This window comes from Protopterus annectens, chromosome 13.part0, assembly GCF_019279795.1.
Source record: "Protopterus annectens isolate FY-2018-M chromosome 13.part0, PAN1.0, whole genome shotgun sequence".
In the NCBI taxonomy this organism is placed as follows: Eukaryota; Metazoa; Chordata; order Ceratodontiformes; family Protopteridae; genus Protopterus; species Protopterus annectens.
This window is the reverse complement of record NC_056747.1, coordinates 1220499494-1220520596: the sequence shown is the minus strand read 5'-3', so window position 1 is coordinate 1220520596 and position 21103 is coordinate 1220499494.

Below are 21103 nucleotides of genomic sequence, written 5' to 3'. Positions count from 1 at the left end.
TCATGATGACAGTAGGATAGACATATGTATTCTAGTATGTGACACATGATGCATTAGGTAAATGAGAGACACACCACCCTGTGTATGTCCTTATACATTATCTACATGAGAGGCACACCACTCTGTGTATGTAATGATACATTAGCTACATGAGAGGCACACCGCTCTGTGTATGTTATGATACATTAGCTACATGAGAGGCACACCGCTCTGTGTATGTTATGATACATTAGCTACATGAGAGGCACACCGCTCTGTGTATGTTATGATACATTAGCTACATGAGAGGCACACCACTCTGTGTCTGTTATGATACATTAGCTACATGAGAGGCACACCACTCTGTGTATGTTATGATACATTAGCTACATGGGAGGCACACCACCCTTTGTATGTCCTTATACATTAGCTACATGGGAGGCACACCACCCTGTGTGTGTCCTTATACACTAGCTACATGAGAGGCACACCACTCTGTGTATGTTATGATACATTAGCTACATGAGAGGCACACCACTCTGTGTATGTTATGATACATTAGCTACATGAGAGGCACACCACCCTGTGTATGTTATGATACATTAGCTACATGAGAGGCACACCACTCTGTGTATGTTATGATACATTAGCTACATGAGAGGCACACCACTCTGTGTATGTTATGATACATTAGCTACATGAGAGGCGCACCACTCTGTGTATGTTATGATACATTATCTACATGAGAGGCACACCACTCTGTGTATGTTATGATACATTAGCTACATGAGAGGCACACCACTCTGTGTATGTTATGATACATTATCTACATGAGAGGCACAGCACTCTGTGTATGTTATGATACATTAGCTACATGAGAGGCACACCACTCTGTGTATGTTATGATACATTAGCTACATGGGAGGCACACCACCCTGTGTATGTCCTTATACATTAGCTACATGAGAGGCACACCACAACAAGAACCATCCAGTTACTGTATAAGATTTTCAGAGTTTCTGCTTGAATCAGAAAAGCGTCATAGTGGACCTAAAACATGTATATGAAACTTCACACTACTAATGTCTATAACAAGTTCCTAGGCCATATCAGCAGGACAAGATTCATGTTCTGGACCACCCAAGTTCCCATTTTATAAGCCTTTCCTCACCAAATGCATATTTGGTTTAGGTTCAAAGCTAGGCTGACTAAAAATGCTTGAAATTATGAGTGAGAGTCACTTAGTGGGATTTTGCAAGTTCATAAGTCTGACAATTGCTTTCTGAAGTGACCATTAGTTTGCCCCTCAGGATTCACATACCTTGATAATGTTAAAACGTAGAATACTAGCTATCATCCTGCCCTCCTTCAGTCTGTATTGTTCTCAGATTCCTGTGTTTACTCCCGTTAGTACAAGTTCTGTTCTCCTTTCCCAGATGAACGCCCTCTGTGTGTCTGTTAACCTTCTCACTGTCTTACACCTCCTTCATTATGCCCCATTTCCTTATGTGGCATATGTCCCATTTGCTCACATGTTTCTACAACACATGCTGCCTCAGCACCTTGTCACTTGATATTCATAGCACCACTCCTCACCCATAACCATCTGATCACTAGAACACACACATTTGCTGTCAGATTTCTTTCCTTGTGAATACCCTTTGTTGTACATCTCCTATTCTTCTTCATGGTCTTGCTCTTAGCACATTGCTGTAAGGCAGTTTATGTGCAGTAGAAAGAAAAATTTTAAATGGAGGCTTGTACTGTGTTGTGGTATAGGTGCATGGTCTTACACCATACTGCACAATAGTTCTGTACTATAGTTACATGCAATGGATCCTAGTGAACGTATGGATATGTGATACTCACAATATCACCTTGATAGTCACATTTTGCTGTACAAGTTTTGCTTAATGATATTTTAGACACTAGGTACCCTCCCAGTCTTCCCTGTTTGTGCTTTTGTCATTGCTGTATATCACAATGATAATGATGATGCATACATGATGCACAACCTGCATGAATGGGTCTATGTTCAGATTGTACTGTTACCGTATACACTCTGACTAAGACATAGATCAACTGAGAAACATACACAGAGCGGTGTGCCTCTCATGTAGCTAATGTACAAGGACATACACAGGGTGGTGTGCCTCCCATGTAGCTAATGTATCATAACATACACAGAGTGGTGTGCCTCTCATGTAGCTAATGTATCATAACATACACAGAGCGGTGTGCCTCTCGTAGCTAATGTATAAGGACATACACAGAGTGGTGCGCCTCTCATGTAGCTAGTGTATAAGGACACACACAGGGTGGTGTGCCTCCCATGTAGCTAATGTATCATAACATACACAGAGTGGTGCGCCTCTCATGTAGCTAGTGTATAAGGACACACACAGGGTGGTGTGCCTTTCATGTAGCTAATGTATCATAACATACACAAGCAGAAACTCTGAAAATCTTATACAGTAACTGGATGGTTCTTGTTTCATAGGGTTCAATTTGAAGATTCCACAAATAATGCTAAAATAGTGTAAAAATGTAAGAGAATTAATGGTTTGAAGTGAAAGAGTAAGCATTTGATAATTTACGCTATTTGCCATTACTGACATTTAATTTGGGTGGCATGTTTTCCTCTACAACAAGTACAAAGTTAATTGAAATAGTTGTCAATGTACTGCTCTGTGAAATGTACACTCCTACTTTTATCTGTCTGCCATTATTGAACTTTGACTAGTAGGCAAAGATTTTAGAAGTGTTTCTACTTTTATTTAAGACATTGCATGGCATTTTTGGTGACAAAGGAAACGTTTTCCTTCTCAACAGTCTTCAAATACAATAGTCTGTTTAAATTGAAAGGCTTTTTGAAGCATGTAATCTGTCAGCTTGGGGTTTTAAACTCTTTGTAGTATTTTTCTAACTTGTCAATTCACTAGTCAGCTATCAGTGCTTAACATTATGAATCTACAGCAATCAGATTTTCAAACAGATATGTGACAACTGTATCACTGTTCCACCTTGACTCAGATTTATTAGCACAGGCTGCCAATCAGAGTCACAGTTTGAGTATAAGCAAACACTACAAAAGGAGTACAGATTGAAAGATGTATCAGTTACGCACACTTTTATTAAAAGCAGGGCTTAGTTACTAGGGTTATCACATCCAGCTTTAATCAATTTTAAAATGTGTAACACCATTTTCCTTCTGCAAATTATTAATATAAATGTAAACACACACAATGACACTACAAAAGACATAACTACCTGGCTTTGGTATTGGTACACACCAATATTAGTTGAAATTGACGTAGTAAAAGTTGGTCCAAAGGTAAGAAAATTACTCTCCTGCAATGAATGTTACATGGGATGCCACATCGAAAGCAAAGATGACACATTTAGTAGGCGAAAGTCTGAATGATGTCTTAAACCACAGCCAGTGAAGGGACAAAAACAAGGATACCAAGGCAGAAGTAAATTATTATTTGCACCAAATAAAAAACACTCAGCAGGAGATCCTTGTGCCCAGAAAAATCTGTCTGAGACTACTCAGACATTGTGTTATGTGGCACACCAGACCTAGAGCATAAAAAAACACAAGTAACACAGTGTTACTTATTAGTAGGGTTTATAAGGAAGGCTTTAGGTGCCTTTTTCTTACCATGGCAGCCTTGCGATATGCATTTTACCTTATTGTTCCAGGGTCTCCAATTTAATCCTGACCTTTAATCACTGTTTGTGGAATTCAGCATGTTCTCTATGTGTCAGAATGTTTTTTTTTGTTTTATTTTTTTTGTGTACCCCAGGACGGTCTTGCCAAATAACACATATTGATTGACTGGCTAAAGTAAATTAGTAATATATACATTGAAATCCCCTTGCCCCTGTGGCTTGATACATAGCTGAAAAGGGCGCAAGAAAGATCAGTTTGCTTATCCAGTTAAATAAATTAAATAAAAGTGAGACATAGTCTGCCTTTTACTCTGTATACACTACTAGAGTATTGCAGACTCTTAAAAGTTTCTGAATTACAAACAAAACATACTAAAATGATGGTAGGTTTACTCAGTATCCACCCCACTAGCTCTGGTGTTGCTATCTAGTCTGGCGCTCTACACTGTTCCCTGATCAGGTGCCCCCCTCAGATCTAAATACCTACAAATACAGTATTCATATTCATTTCTGAGTGCCGATACTGTAATGCCACCCCACTGTCGTCTGTCGATCACACCCTTAACAGCTTCCACCTGGACAGCTGTTCCCCGTCACCATATCCTACTTATGCTTCTATGCCCCACAATAACAAAACCCTGCAAAAACTTCACAGCTCATCAGCATCTGGGACACCTCATAAACTGGCAATTTTACATGCAGGAGCTGTGAAATCAAATGCCCTCCTAGGTCAGAATATCCTACCAATAGAAAATAATCCTTATCCTATAGGAAGTACAGGTATTTTGCAAAACAGAGATACTTCAGTTGAAAACACAAAACATCTTTAACAGAAATATGTAAAGAAGTGCCTATATTTTTAAAATGCATATCAGATTCAGAATCACATTAACTGGCCAAGTATGCATGCATACAAGGAATATGACTATGGTTTCAGTGACTCTCCAAGTGTGAATTACATAACTGACATACATACAACTATTAAGAACAAGACAAAAAAGTAAATATACATATACATATACATAGAAGGTGCAAAGTGCAACTCAGTGCAAGAAATATTGAAATAAACTCTGAAAGAAACAGGTATTGACAATATGTAAACAACACTGCAGAAGCATCGGAGGCTTGGGAAAAAGAATACCCCAACCTAATAAGCTGTGTTAACCATTTATAAATTTGATGGCCTGTGGAAAAAAAACTGTTCTTATATCTGCTTGTTTTTGTGCATATTAATCTATAATGCCTGACTGATGGTAATAGTTCAAAAAGATGGTGCCCTGGATGTGAAGAGTTGGTGATGATTTTTCCTGCCTTTTTCATGACTCCGGAATAGTACAGATCCTGTAAGAAGGGAAAACTAGCATCAAAGATATTTTCAGCAGACCCGACTATTCGATGTAACCTATTATTGTCATGATTAGACAGAGATCCAAACTACACTGTTATGGATAAGCTGAGAACAGACTCAATGTCAATGACTCAATTTAGTTGTATCTGGCAAGTACCGGAGATTTTGTTTTGTATTCATGTTTCTTACCCAGTCTGAAAATGAAAGGTACATATAATTGCTATATTAAGCCATGTTAACTTGAAAAGTCTCTCTTTAAGAAAAAAAACACTTGTTTAGTTCATAAATTTTGAGGCAAATGTCTCTGATATTCAGTTCATCCTAAACATGCCCCAAACCATGAGCTTCTCCAGTACTGTCTTTCCCTGTACTGGAGAGTCCTAAGTCTCCAATACATGGTGTCACTCTTTAAAGGTCCCATCCTGGGTGACTCTCTTCATTGCTTGCTCTCTCTTTCTCTATGACCCTCCCTTTTATAACAAGGGTGTTTGCCCTCATCCACTCATTCACTTAGGAAATGTGTGCATCTTCCTCGCAGTACTTTAAACTGCACCCCCACATATCCCACAGCAGTCTTTAGGGGCACCATATGTGCATCTTCTTCACAGTACTTTGAACTGCATCCCCACATATCCCACAGCAGTGTTTAGGGGCACCATACTACAATGTACAGAATATAGTCTCTCAATGCATTCTGAATGGTGAGGTGAACATCATGACCCTACTTAATAAATTCATTAGTTGTTACAACTCATAAGAAGTGATAATTCCTGCATTGTTGTGACCTCACACTTCAAGTCCAAAAAAGAAAATTATAATTGCCAGCAGTTTTTAATCAACTTATTACAATCAGTTATATTTTAATAGAAGCAGATCCTCAATATTGACCCAATACCAGCATCATTATTTACATTAAATTTCACACCCGATTTGCTTCATAATTTTCAGTTTCTTTCCATTAGCAATTTTACCTATCATTTCTATAGAACAAGTAATTTTTGTAAATCCTGGTCAAATGGACTTTCTGTGGATAAAAGTATGATCCTCCTAAGGAGTGTACTCTAGGGTAGCCTAAAGTTCCATTTAGAGTAGCTCCATTTCTCATTATTATTTCAGGTCTGAACTTAACATCAGCAGCAATGGTATTCTCCAGTATGTTAATGACTTTTTTTCTTAGCATCTAGGGGTCTCAACCTTTCTTTTCACATACTTCTATCTATTGTCTTGCTAGTAAAGAGCATACCATCTGTTAACAAAAAAGAAAGACTCCATTATCTTTTATAGCATCATAAGTGCTTACCACACACTTAAACTTAGATATATTTGCACAATTGTGGCACATTACATCTTATATACCTCATGTGGGCTATGCCCGTTATAGCTTATTCACCACCTAACATATTCTTATATCATAGCCATAGACCCTCGATGTAAATATCAGCATTATCAGTGGATTGTGCTGGCTGAATATTTTTGGTCAAACTAATTGCATCTGTACATCTATAGGTGGGAAAACTGACACTGACATCAACATCAACTACGGATACCCGGACATCTGTCTCCAACTTCATCAACATCAACTATGGATACCTGGACATCTGTCCATGACTTCATCAACATCAACTATGGCTACCTGGATATCTGTCTCCGACTTCATCAACATCAACTACAGATACCTGGACATGTCTCCAACTTCATCGACATCAGCTACAGATACCTGGACATCTGTCCACAACTTCATCAACATCAACTATGGCTACCTGGATATCTGTCTCTGACTTCATCAACATCATCTACGGGATACCTGGACATCTGTCTCCAACTTCATCAAGATCAACTACAGATACCTGGGCATCTGAATCCGACTTCATCAACATCAACTATGGATACCTGGACATCTGTCCACGACTTCATCAACATCAACTATGGATACCTGGACATCTGTCCCCGACTTCATCAACATCAACTATGGATACCTGGACATCTGTCTCTGACTTTTCACATATCAGCAATTCATCTACTGAAGAAATCAGGAGCACTGGGTGTGTATAATAACAATGAAACAGTCTCATCCCTAGTGTTCTTTCCCAAGTTGTTACCTAACTATGATGAAACTATCTATGGCACTATCCCCCATCCTCCAGTTCTAACTGACTCACCTGTCCACCATGCACCATTATGTCTCATTAGTAACTTCATACCTAAAATCCACACATGCTCATAGACTGACTCAGTTTAGACTCAGTTATCTTTGGTAATGCTTAGTCACTGCAATGGAAAAAGTTGAATTAGATAGTGGGGGATCTCTCTGTTGAGTGGTTCCAATTTTGCTCTGGACTAGAGACAGAAGTAGATGTGAGACCTACTTGACTCAGAGTTAGGTAACTGGGCTTTTCAAAGATGACCCCTGTAACGCTTAATTGTACCTGTGCTATTAAAACTGTAGATCTTTAGGTTTGATTTTGATATTCCTCTGAATTAAAGAACTCGGGCTAATTAACTGAAGGAAGGGTTTCTTTCTTAGGATCACTGTAGGCTCAAACATAGCTTAAAGACAGGTCACTATTTAAGACAGCAGGCAGTTTATTAGCATCCATCAGGGGATGAACTGGGTGTTATTGCCAAATGAGGAGAAATCAGTGTGGGCACAGTTGATGAGTAGTGCCTGTTGTAAAGATGATGTATTGAAGTGTCTAGCAAGTATAACATACTCACCTAGTGGAACTCTAAAGGATACTTTTGTAACAGGGTTCCACTCACCCATCTGAAGAAGCTTGGAGTAAGACTAGGCCAGAAGAGATGTGCTACATAATACAGTATTCCTAGACAAGCCACTGTGTCTAAGCTGCTTATAGAAACTTTTGATGGAAATATTTGTACATTTATTTTATACTCCTGAAAAACACTATGAAGTGTTTCTAGGCATTTCTCAGTGTGATGGAGATGCATTGAAATAAGCAGAGGTAGCCTGAAGCATAGTTTGTAGAAAGTGAATTGGTAATCTGCCTTAGGAGTTATTTGCAACTGAATCTCTGATTTCAGGGATCTAATCTCAGAGAATGGATTAGTCCCCTAATCTCTTGATTGAAATTGGATGGGCTGAATATAACATATATTGTTTACTATATATTTTATTTAGACTGGTAAATGCATATTTCCATGAATAAAATTTAATTGGTCTCTTACTTGCTTCTGTATCTATCAATATCTATTATGCCTGCCTGTTTATTTCTACTGTTATGCTGTGTCATTAATATGTTATCCTCAACAAATGTAAATTTGCATTGAAATTTGTAGCTGCCACACTGGTTGGAGTCATGACTGAAAATGATCTGTGTCACAGCCTACAAGTTGGGATAACAAAGTACATAAATACTTATACCAACAAACAATCAAATAAATCAATCAATCACTAAATAAACATGGGGAATTGTTGCTGGTACTCTTGACTTTGATAGCCTACAAGGTGATAAGTCAAAGGAAGATAAAGGAGCCTCCCTCTGGGGATGATGTCAATTTAGTAATAGAGCAGATATAGCATTTGATAAGGAAGTCACTAAGCTAAGTACTTGGGTACAGATAACTATTTGAATAGTGAACCTAAAGCAAGCCCCTTAAGAGATGAAAGCTCTGAAAGATGAAACAGTACAGAAGGTCACCTGAGGCATTATTCAATATGTATGATCTAAACACCACAGGTGTGAAAAGTGTGTGGTATAAGAGATAATGGAAAATAGCAGGATGGAAGTGTACCTCTAATCCAAGCATTCCTTGGGAAGGGTGGAGACTGCCTTTACCAATTGTTCACTGGCTCCTGAGCATAAGCAGCTCTGAGGGAGGCACACGGGGGCATGTGCCTCCCCTCTGAAAGTATGTGGCCATTGAGCGCCCGAGTCCCTGAAAATACTAAAACAATGTGTGATGCTGGGGGTACTAAAACAAATATTTGATGTTTTCAACTGGGTGAATGCAGTTGTATGTGAGTGTACCATGCAAGTGTGACTGGCTCTTTAGCATACTTTTTGAATGTCTTTGATTGGAAGATTTAGTGAGGTGATATCCATAACTGCATTTTAAATTTTAAGCAGTCAGACGAGCAAAGGAATTAAATGTCTTTAGGAAAGTGGTGGCTACTACATTTTAGTCAGTGTGTGTGCATGTGTGTGTGTGTGTGTGTGTGTGTGTGTGTGTGTGTGTGTGTGTGTGTGTGTGTGTGTGTGTGTGTGTGTATAATTCCCTAGTTAAATAAAGGGTTTATGGTTAAGTAACTTGCTCAGAGTCATACAGATGGCATTAGAGAGAATTAAACCCTGTGTTCTTCAGGCAGCTCAGTAAGAGCTTGGAGCCTTAGTCCTCCACATCAATCCTCCCTTAACTTCTGTTTTTGGTGAATCAGCTATTAGCATTTCATAGTTCTCATTGTTCAGAAAATGAATGTCCATGCAACACCTGTTGTAGTTCTATTAACCTTTTAGGTGAGTTAAGAGTTGTCTGTCACTTAAAGCTCTAAATTCTTAATGAGTTGCTTCCTGTAGTCAAAGGTACCGAGTTTGAATCCTCTTACCTCCATTTGCTTACAGTGTGATTGTAAGAAAATCACTCAGACAGCACTCCTGAATCACCCATGAGAAGGGATACTTTCTCCAGTGGTTTTACCTGGTTAACATATAGAATAAAAATAGTATTGAAAATTGGCCCATTTTGCTCACCCGCAATTGTTTTTGGCTTTGTCTGAAATACTTGAGCAAAGAAATTGAGAATGATTTTGGTCTGTTTCTTGTAGCTTTCTGCCAAAATATTGTGGATTACACTCAAAAATGTCAGGAGTTTCAGACTGTGTCTTTCAGAAAATGTTTGATAAAGCAACTTTTAAGTTGAAAGAAAATATTTAAAATATGTTCCTGATTGTTGTGTCTTTGTCTCTGATTCTTGAGCTAAGATGTTGGCTTGGCACAATGTGTTTTCAATGGAACGCACTGTATGTTTCTCAAAATAGTCAGACGAAATACATTTCAGGTCATTATTTATGAATTTGTTTATTCATTTTATTACAAGCAAATATCTGAATCTTTGCAGCACACAGGGGGATGTAACTGGTTGTCACGTGTGTGTGTGTGTGTGTGTGTGTGTGTGTGTGTGTGTGTGTGTGTGTGTGTGTGTGTGTCTACTTCTTTTGACCTAACTTTCATTTACCTGACACTCATTTGCCTGACCCCATTTGACTGAAATTTCATTTGCCTGACACTTCATTTGCCTGACACTTCATTTGACCGACAAGTATTATTAGCAAGAAAATGGAAAATGCCCCCTTCCCCATTGCAGTGCGACCCTGGAGTTAGAATATATAGTTAGGGGGGCACAGCCCCCCACAACGGTGGGTGTGGGGGCAAAGCCCCCCACTTCATTTCATATAATATTGTTAACTTTTGATGTAATATTGCTTAGTAACAGAAAAGTAAGAGGGGGGGCTTCACCCCCCCACACTCCACGTTGTGGGGGGCTGTGCCCCCCACACCCCCCCTAACTATATATTCTAACTCCAGGGTCACACTGCAGTGGGGAAGGGGGCATATTCCATTTTCTTGCTAATAATACTTGTCGGTCAAATGAAGTGTCAGGCAAATGAAGTGTCAGGCAAATGAAATTTCAGTCATTTGGTCTCAGGCAAATGAGTGTCAGGCAAATGAAAGTTAGGTCAAAAGAAGTAGACCCATGTGTGTGTGTGTGTGTGTGCGTGTGTGCGTGTGTGCGTGTGTGGGTGTGTGTGTGTGTGTGTGTGTGTGTGTGTGTGTGTGTGTGTGTGTGTGTGTGTGTGTGTGTGTGTGTGTTGTATATGTATACATTTTGCATCCCAGAATAGATAGACTGTAAAAGAAAGACTCAATTAGAGTTGTATTAAACAGAGGCTACATTGTATGAGCCATATTCCTTGGGTATGACACCTGATAACCATGTTTTGTTCACTGTTGACAGTGTACTTACTTGTCTGTGAATCAACTACACAACACAAAGTCTACGAGTTTAATGTGAAAATATTAACAATGAGTGCATTTTTAGTTTAACTTGTTTTTTATAGGCACAAGGGTGTGACATGCACTTTGTTGGATTCAGCAATTTGGTGCTAATATTTAACATTTCTGCCCCCATTATTTTTGGTTTTGCCCAGAATTCTTGAGCAAAGAAACTGAAAGGTATTTGATCTGTTCCTTTTAAATTTTATAGCTTCTGGCAAATTGTTTCAGATTGTGGTGACTAGGTAATGACAGGCATGAGAGTTTCAGATTTAGTATCCTTCAAAATGTTTGATAATAGGTTCATAGGTTCATAGGTAGATACTAGGCTATCTGCCCTAGGGCATTTATAAGCCTAGCCAGAGTGTATTTGGCTTCCACCTCCCTATTAGATTAGCCTACTGTGCCTCTGTAAAGTAGGTCACAGAAGGTACCCTTTTAAGATTAGTTTACTGTGCCTCTGTCTAGCAGGGACATAGAAGAGATCCCAGGGGAGAATTTGCAATTTCACATCCACGTGTCCAGATTTTGCTTGAAGAGGGTCAGCGAGGGGCTATGTCTAACATGAATTGGGATTCTATTCCAGAGTGAGGGAAGCCTCTGGGAAATTAATCTGTCCCTCCAGCATGTCCTATTTATTTTTGTGCTGAGGTTTAGGTCCCTGGAGCGTGTAGCTCTAAGGGACTTGGATTTTTTGAGGTGGAGCATGTCCATTGATTCTGGGTTTGACATGGCTTTGTATGTCAGGCATAGATCGCCTCTGAGTAGGCGGTAAGCAACTGAGTAGAGCTGGAGTTTCTTTAGTCGAGCTGCATAGGACATCTGTTTGTAGCCCATGATCCTCTTGGTGAGGTACTTTTGGGGTCTCTCCAGTTGCTGCAGGTGTCAGGTAAGGTACATCCCAAAAGGAGCATTGTATTCAATTATGGGCCTGATGAGTGACGAGTAGAGGGGCACAATGACCTCTCTTGATCTAGATGCGAACCCTTTCATGATAAGGTGGGCTATATAGAAGGTCTTTCTAACCACTTTGGCAACGTGATTATCAAAGGAGAGATTACTATCTACATTGGTCCCCAAATCTCTAATTACTTCTTCCGTACGTAATGGATTACCACCTATGTGGTAATTTGTGGGCACCTTGTTTTTCCCAAAGGGGATGACTATGCACTTTTTAGCATTTAGCTTGAGGCTGTGGCTCTGGCACCAAGCATCCATCTTTGTGAGACCCTTTTGGAGGATGCTTGTGTCAGCTGGAGATTCAATTATGGCCCCCAGTTTGCAGTCATTTGCAAACTTTGTCAGCCATAATCCCCCCATGTTAGCCTGAACCTCAGAGAAGTATATACCGAACAAAAGAGGTCCAAGAACTGAGCCCTGTGGGACGCCACTTGTAACTGGTTTGGATTTGGACATGGCACCTGCGATTCTGACCATGTGGGTTCCATCTCTGAGCCAGTTTGCAACCCATCTTGTGATATAGGGGTTGATATTTAAGCTGGTAAGCTTATTTATGATGCCCGAGTGGGGTATTGTGTCGAAAGCTTTTGCGAGGTCCAGGTAGGCTAATAAAAAGCTTTTTATTCTATCAAAGTTTTAATTATATAAGGGAAATATTTAACAGCTGTTCCTGATTTGTTTCTTGAAGTTGAGAGGGAAGATAGGAGTTACACTGTATGGTTCTGACATCAGCAAGCTGAGATACATTTCGGGGCCATTACTTATGAATTAATTTATTCACTTGATCTCAAGTAAATATCTTAGGTGAGCAGTCATACAAGTGACTGTAATTTGTGGATTTGTGCCTACATGTGTGTGTGTGTGGATAAATATCAAAGTATTAGCAATGGAGTGGGTACAATGAAGAAATAATAACTAAGATGGGAAGAAAGGAAGTAATTCGTCACTGAGAATTTGTAAGTAGAGATGCCAAGAAAGAATATGAGAATAATGTGCTTATTTTTTCATGAAGGGGGATCATGGATTTTTTCACCTTACACCAGTCTCTAATCTTTGAAGCTGAGTGTGTGGTAAAACACAATATATTATACCTGCTGAATAATGTTTTTGTCTTTTAAATAGTGTTGAACTAGACTTTTATTTTGTAACCAGGTGACTGTCCTGACAGGCACAAAGATACTGGGATATCAAAATCTTTTCATACGTATATTGTCCACAGTTTAATTGTTAGTAAATGTGTCGCATTCTGTAAGACAGTGTAGTATTCTTCATTTTGAAGATGGAAGGTTGAGTTTAGCTGCTGTTTCTTTAAGAACCAAATGACTTTGTTTTGCTATATCTCTCACATACTGTATCTGTTTCTCTAAGGATTTGTTGTGTGTCAGTGAACATGAGATAATCCCTATATTGTCTAAGGATGCCCATATCTATGAAGCTGCCTGCTGAGAAATTGGGAAAGTGCCCATCCATGGTATCAGATAATTTTAGGTGAACTCCAAAGGGGTGATACAGCAGGCTGCTTGTGCACTGCGGGGTAGAAACTACAACTAGGCTATGTATGACTGACATCATGCAGCAGTGCTCCTTAGTGCAAACAAGTTGCTGTTTGCACAACTGAGTGCTGGTAAAGTTACAGATGATGTTGTATAGGGAAGATTTAGTTTCTAAGTTCCTGTATCTATACAAGGCACTGCTAAACTCACTGGTAATGATGCAGCAGAACTTATAGACTCAAAGAAAAGTGACTAAACCAACTAAAAAGCCTTCTGGCCAATGAAATGATCATACTTTAAGCATCCTTGTGTGTTCCTCAGCCTAGAGAGATCAGGCTACCTTTCTGCTGCCGCTAAAATTGCAATCCCAGTAATGTAAAAACATACTCTAATTAGTCAAAAGGGAAACAGTACCAGAAACAAATCGAACAACTAACCACAAGTAATTACAAGGTGATTCTAAGACAGACATGCCATCAATTAGGCACTTACACTTTATGGCAATTTCAAAGCACACTACCACCAACTAGACCAAATAAAAGCAAATACACTTTACAGAGATAAAATGCAAAAAATAATTTGAAAGTACAGCAGCAGTCTTCAAAAACAGCTTAGAAAAGAGCAATATTTCAGTTTAAACTACTTAGCCTAGATGGCACCAGATACAAGCCAAACACTCTGAGAACACAGGCATGGATGGTGTTTGAGGTAGGTGCAACTAAGTCAAGAGTTGTGCAAACATGCCGCACTTATAGACTTAAAGAAAAGTGACTAAACCAACTAAAAAACATTGGGCTTATGAAATAATCTCACTGTAAGCCTTTTTGTGTGTTTCCCAACTCAGACAGATCAGGCTACCCTTTCTCCTGTCACTAGAATTATATTCACAGTGCTCTAAATATAAAAAAAAAACACTTTAGTTAGCCAAAAGTGAAAAGGTATCAGGAGAAAATAAAAAAAAACTGGATTCAAGTGATTCTTACTATAAGCTTCCTTGTGTGTTTCCCAACTTGGACAGGACACAAGAATTGCAATTTCAGTCTTCTTAATGCAAGAACACACTTTAGTTAGCCAAAAGTGAAAAGATACCAACTAGCTACAGCAAGTACTTCTCATTTTAAGCTTTCATGCATGCTTCCTAATTTGGATGGAACATTCTATCTTTCTACTGCCACTAGAAATTGTAATGCCAGTCTTTTTCTTTTTTTTTTTTTGGTATTTTTATCACCTTTTTTGAATTTTCACTTAAGATATAGGCAAAGATGCATTTATATAAAATAAAAAAATCACAAAAATCCAGAACTAGGCAGGAGACTCCATAAATGAGGTCAACAGTAACAGCAACACAGCAAATAGACCAACAAAAATTGTACCTTAATGCTGAAAAAAAAATATAAAGAGATATATATTTAATAGTCACAAATCACATGCTAAGTTTTGGGGATACTTCCCTTTTTCAATGCTCATGAACATAAAAAACAATTCCTGACTTCATAACAACCACATGACAAAAACACCAATCAAAATTAAGTATATTATTTAAAAAGTTTCAAAAGTTGAAAACATTTAAAGATGCAGCATTCCTATAAATAGTAAAATATTTTAAAAATGCATTATGCAAAGGTGTGCAAAGAGCTCTTATTAACTATAAAAACCTCACTAATATTATCATTGCATAAATGATTATAGTAATTATTCACAACTTCATTTGCCTAGATTTCAATATAGGCTTCAAACTTACCGCAGTGTTCAAGCTTGGTTCTCTATCAGCTTGCAGTCTCAATATCTATCTACATTCTGCTACCTCGGTGTCATTAATAACATCACCTCCTCTATATTTATTTATTTATTTATTTATGTATTACATTTGTAGACCAAGAAGGTCCACTGGGCCAAAATGTGCCCATTTTCAGTGGAGACCCGGAGAGATAAGCTCCACAGAGATACAAATACATACAATTTGATAAATTACAGCAACAATACAGTGCTTGCAATGTGTTAGAGATAAGATAACAAATATATCAGATCAAACTGCTAAAGCACAAGAGCATACATTACATTCACAATGATAAAAACACAAGCTAGTAAATATGTCAGATTAAATTGCTAAAGCTCAGTTAACAATGCACTATATACAATTTGATAAGAGTGTATACCACAGAAGTTGCAGATTAGATTGACAGTCCCATGCATTTGTAAAGGGTATAGAAAATGTTTATTTGTTCAGGAGATATTAGTGATGGTACTGGAGGTGGAGAGGGGAAAGAGGAGGGGAAAGGTGGGAGAAGAGGAAGGAAAGAGACAAAGGTCAGGTTATGGGTTGTGAGGAGTTAGCACAGGGACATTGCCAGTGGGAGGAGAGAGGATGTTTCAAGGATTGTTTAAAGACAGTTGTATTGCTAGTAGCGCTACGACAGGGTGAGAGAGAGTTCCATAGTTTAGCAGTGGAAAAGGAGTGGAGCCATTGTCCAGCGGGGAGGTTGGGTTTATCTACCTGTAGGAGTGTTTGGCTTTCTGAGTGGAAGGTGGTATGGAGTAAATAGGTTTGAAAGAGCTGGGCAACTGGATGGATTGTTTATTAGTTTTTGGGCAGTAGTTAATTGAATATATGTGAGATGGTGAGGTAATTTTAGCCAGTTCAGAGAGAGGTGCAGTGGTGAGATAAGGGCTTTCCATTGGTAACAAATTTTGCTATTTTGTTATAGCATGAGTCTAGTTTGGATTTAAGATTGGTCTGAATATTGGTGAAAAGAGGAGCGCCATAGAGAAGAGGGGGAGCAGGAAAGAGGAGACAAGGGCTCGTTTGGAAGAGTAATTGAGGAATGTTTTGTGTCGATATAGCATGCTCATTTTCTGGTGTGCTTTTTTAATGTTGAGAATGTGCATGTCGAACGTTACGTGCTGATCTATGGTAACACCTACAAGTTTAGTATGTGTGACAACCTCTATAGAGGTGTTGTCATGGGAGAGGATAGTGAAAGTATCTTTGCTTATGGTGTAGGATTTCTTAGGGGTAAACAGCACTAGTTTAGCTTTTTGGGGATTTAATGCTAAATGGTTGTTAGCCATCCATATTTTAGTGGAGCTGAGGGCTGCTTGGGTAAGTTTTTGAAGTTCATGTGGTGATTTGGCAGTACAGATGATAGCAGAGTCATCTTTGTATTGGATGACTGTTTCCTGATTGAGACTAGAGTGGAAGTGATTGATGTAAATGCTGAAAAGTAGTGGGCCTAAGATGGACCACTGGGGAACACCTGTGGAGGTGTTAAGGAAAGGAGAGAAGGAATTTAGCAATTTTGTAGAGTGTTGCCTGTCAGGTAGTTGGAAAACCAGTGTAGAGTAGACGAATAGATACCTATGTTGGATAGTTTTCTAAGAAGGAGTGGATGAGAGATAGTATTAAAGGCTTTGGACAGATTGAGAAATAGAGAGGAGGCAAGTTTTCTGGTGTGACGGGCCCAACTGATAGTGTCGCAGAAGGAAATAAGAGCTGCTGTGGTACTGTGCCTTGGTCTAAAACCATGCTGGGTTGGAAATAGAATGTTGTTGTCAAGCAGGTAGCTAAGCAGCTGGCTGTGGATACATTTCTCGAGGATTTTTGAGATGGGGAAAGGATGGCAATGGAACAAACGTTGGAGACATCTTTGTTTTTTCCACCTTTGTGGAGCGGGAGAATAAATGCTTTTTTTTCCAAATGGAAGGAACATAAGACTCTTGGATTGACCTATTAAGGAGTATACTGATGGGGTATGTGACTGACATTGCTGACTTTTGTAGGAATTCAGGAGGCAGGCTGTCAGGGACATTTGAGCAAGGTTTTAATTTCAGAAGCATTTGCTTTACTATGGCTAGGGGAATAGGAGCTAGAGAGAAGTTAGAAGGATTAGCAGGAGAGGTATTAGTGGCAGGAGGGTCAGGTTGGTTAGGAGGGAAGTTGGTTGTGAGGTTAGCTATAACATCAATAAAATAAGTGTTGAAAAGCATGGCAATTTCTACATGTTTTTTTTCTGTGTCTAGACAGGGGTTAGGTTCAGATCCTGGGTGTAGAAGTTTGTCGATTGAGCTCCAAGAATGTTTAGGGTTAAACTTGTGTTGATGTTGTAAGGTATGATAGTATTCTTTTTTATCCTTAATGATTTGGCACTTTACTTGGTTGCGGTGGTGTCTATAGGTTATGAGGTCTGAGAGTTTTTCGTGCTTCCAGGCTTTGTCCCTGGTGATCATGTTCTGTTTGGTAGCTCTAGTGAGCATGGGGTCTGCAAAGATTTTACACGTTTTAGCCAGAGGGGTGCTAGGCTATTCAGAATATTAAGGAAAGAGGAATTGAAATGTTGTACTGCATTATCTAGAGGGAGTGTTTTTAGGGTTTCCCAATTAATGCTTTGTAGGGTGTTGTTAAAGGTTGTAGGAGAGAACTGTGATAAGTCTCTAGTATCTTTGTATTGATGTTTCTATATTTCAGTTGTGGTTTGCATATTACAAATGCTGGCAAGTGGTCACTGATGCTCTTCATAGGGTTCCTGTGGTGGTAATTTTATTTGGGTCAGAGGCCATGATCCAATCTAGGATGATTTCATGGCTGCTGTCTTTGTTAAGTCTAGTAATGTCAGTAATTAGTTGGCTGTATTTATATAGGTTAATGTTGGTGGGGGGGTTGATGGTGTGAGAAATTAAGCCAATTTATATTAACATTACCCATGATTATTGTTACTGTAGTTATGTTATGGGAACTCCAGTCCAGGCTAGGATGTCCTCTATAATGGGGATAAAATAACTAGGGGGAATATACAGGACAATGATACATAGATTTTTTATTCTCATTAATTTTTAGGTAGGCTAGTAAGATTTCTGCTGTAGCAAAGTAGGGTATGAGTGTGCTGTAGGGGATCATATTGAAGGTGTTTGGGTAAATTAGAGCTACCCCACCACCTTTTTTTGAGGTCTGTCTTTGCATAGGCAGGCAAAGCCAGGAGGGAGAAATTCTGAGCTTTTGATATATGGTTTTAGCCATGTTTCTCTAGCAGCAATAATGTTGGGCTTGTGTGTTATCCAGGCATGGAAGTCAGGGAATTTGTTTCTAATACTCTGCAGGTTAATAGTTAGGTTCAGAAGCCAAGGTTGCGATGGATATCTCCACTTAAGATTTGTTTGGAGTATTCAAGCATATCTCTTGGCATATCTCGGCTTTATTAGTTGTAGAACCCTAAACTTAAAAGCATGTTGTGTCCCATTTTCCTTAATATGTTTCACCAGAGAATTAGTTATAACTTCTCTTCTAATCTCAGACAAATGTTCAGAAATTCTTTCTTTAAGAAACTCTGGCATACCTCACAAGTAGGTAAATACACTGTATTTTGAGTATTACATGCTGCAAAACATCCAAATTCTTATATCTAAAAATGAACAATTATAGCAAGGGAAAGTGCCATTCCTTTTACTAATAATATTATGTTTCCTGTTATTGATCTCTCTACAGCATAACTTCTGTTTCAAATGTTGACAGTTTCTATGCCCAGACTGTGGAACATTTCCTATATAATTGTTTAATTCTAGTAGGGCATTTAAAATACCCCAGTACTTTCTAGTAACACCAACCATCACATTAGTTTTAGAGTTATAGCAAGTAATATAGTGCAGATTATTAATAATTTAATTTGGTGTCACTCTATGAGTTTGTTGTGAAAAATAAGGTTTTGCTAAACCTTTTCTTTTATTTATAGTATACTGGGACATCTCTTCCAATAGCTGTTCATCATAATATCTAGATCTAAATTCTTCTTTCATTTCAGCCACCTGACCATTGAACATTTGTCTGTCCATAGTCAGTCTACTGACTCTCAGAAACTGAATACTCCTAAATACATGATGCGAGTGCATACTGCACATAGGTAAATACCTGTTAGCCTGTACTTCCTTTTTGTAGATGCTAGTTGATATTTCTGCTTTTTTATTTATTTTAATATCCAGAAAATGTATATCATGCTTAGAAAAAATGTAATTTAAATTTTAAAAATCTATAGTATTATCTAAATAAAATACAAAATCTATTATACTTTGTTCGTCAACCTTGCAAACCAAAAAAAAAACATCATCTACAAAATTATCTCAAAAGCTTTGCATATGATTTGTGACTATTAAATATATTTTTATAGAGATTTTTTTTGGCATTGAGGTCCAGTTTTTGTCAGTCTATTTACTGTGTTGCTGTTACTGGTGATCTCATTTATACAGTCTCCTGCTTAGGTACACATTTTTGATACTGTTTCTTTTGTTTTGGTTCAATGTTATGTGATGAAATTGCTAGTGTGACATTAGAATATGTTCCAGAAGTGCAGCCTGGTTGCAGTGAGTCTACTTCGAGAGTGAATCAATCACTGAATGATATTTTGATAGTATGATCTAACCCCCTAATGCAAGTAGTTGTTGGCATGGTAACAGATTTGGATAATGGCAATAGTTCACAGTCTGACATTCTTACTCAACAAGCTTGAAATACAGCAGCACACTATTAACCAAATCAGTATCCAAAACAGCAAAAACAAAATGATGGCAGCACCAGGAAATGACGTTCAAGATTTAATCCACAAGTTCAAGACAATATTTCAAGTAAAATACAAGCCAAAAGTAAGCGCTTTCATCTCCTGCAATGGAGACTTCTTCAGACTAATGGCTTACACTTAAACAAAACCTTTTTAAATACTAAAATAGCATTCAATTAAACTTAATTGACAATCATTAAAAGCTGAATTAGCAGTTTTAAAACAACAGTCAGCCTAATGCTGACAAATACCTCTAACTAAAATCCCTAAAGATTCAGTCCCTTCCTTTTTAAATACATAATAAATTATTCTCTGTTATTAAGTCCTGGAGGAAAACATGCATTTAATCTAACCTGTCAGCAGTATTCCAACCATCCTAATTCTTCTTCTACATTAATACTTTTAACATTAGGATGCACTGAATCTATTACCAAACACTTAAATTAATGTTACATCTATTTTCCACATAATGCTTACCCATAGCATTTTTTACATCACTCTTAAAAATAGCATAGTGGTGTTCATAGATTCTCCTATGCAATTCTCTGTTTGTTTTGCCTACATAAAAGGAGCTACATTCTACACATATTAATACATAAACAACATTTTTAGATCTACATGTGAATCTACCTGGGACTTCTACTAAAGTTTTCCCAAGTGTAATTTCATGACTTTTGATGTATAAATATTGACAATAATTACAATTGAAGCACTTCACCATTCCTTTCTTTTCTTCCACAGCCTTATTTTTATTTAACTTCTTTTGAAAAAAGTCTTTAAAATTTTTTGCTCTTTTTTGTACAAATTTTGGTTCATCTCCTAATTTCTTTATAATTTCACTATTTCCTTTTAATATTCCCCAATTCCTTCTAACTATACTTTTAATAGTATTAGAATCAGCACTATTCTGTAATGCTAAAGCTGTGGTAAAATCTACAGAGATTTTCTCCTTTGGTTTATCTACAATTATATTGTTCCTTTTCATAATTTCTTCTGCCTTCACCTTATCTGCCATTTCTTGGGGGTAACCTCTACCTAACATTCTCTTCCAAAAATTGTCAGCCTCAACATGAAAGATTTCATCATCTTTCATCAAAT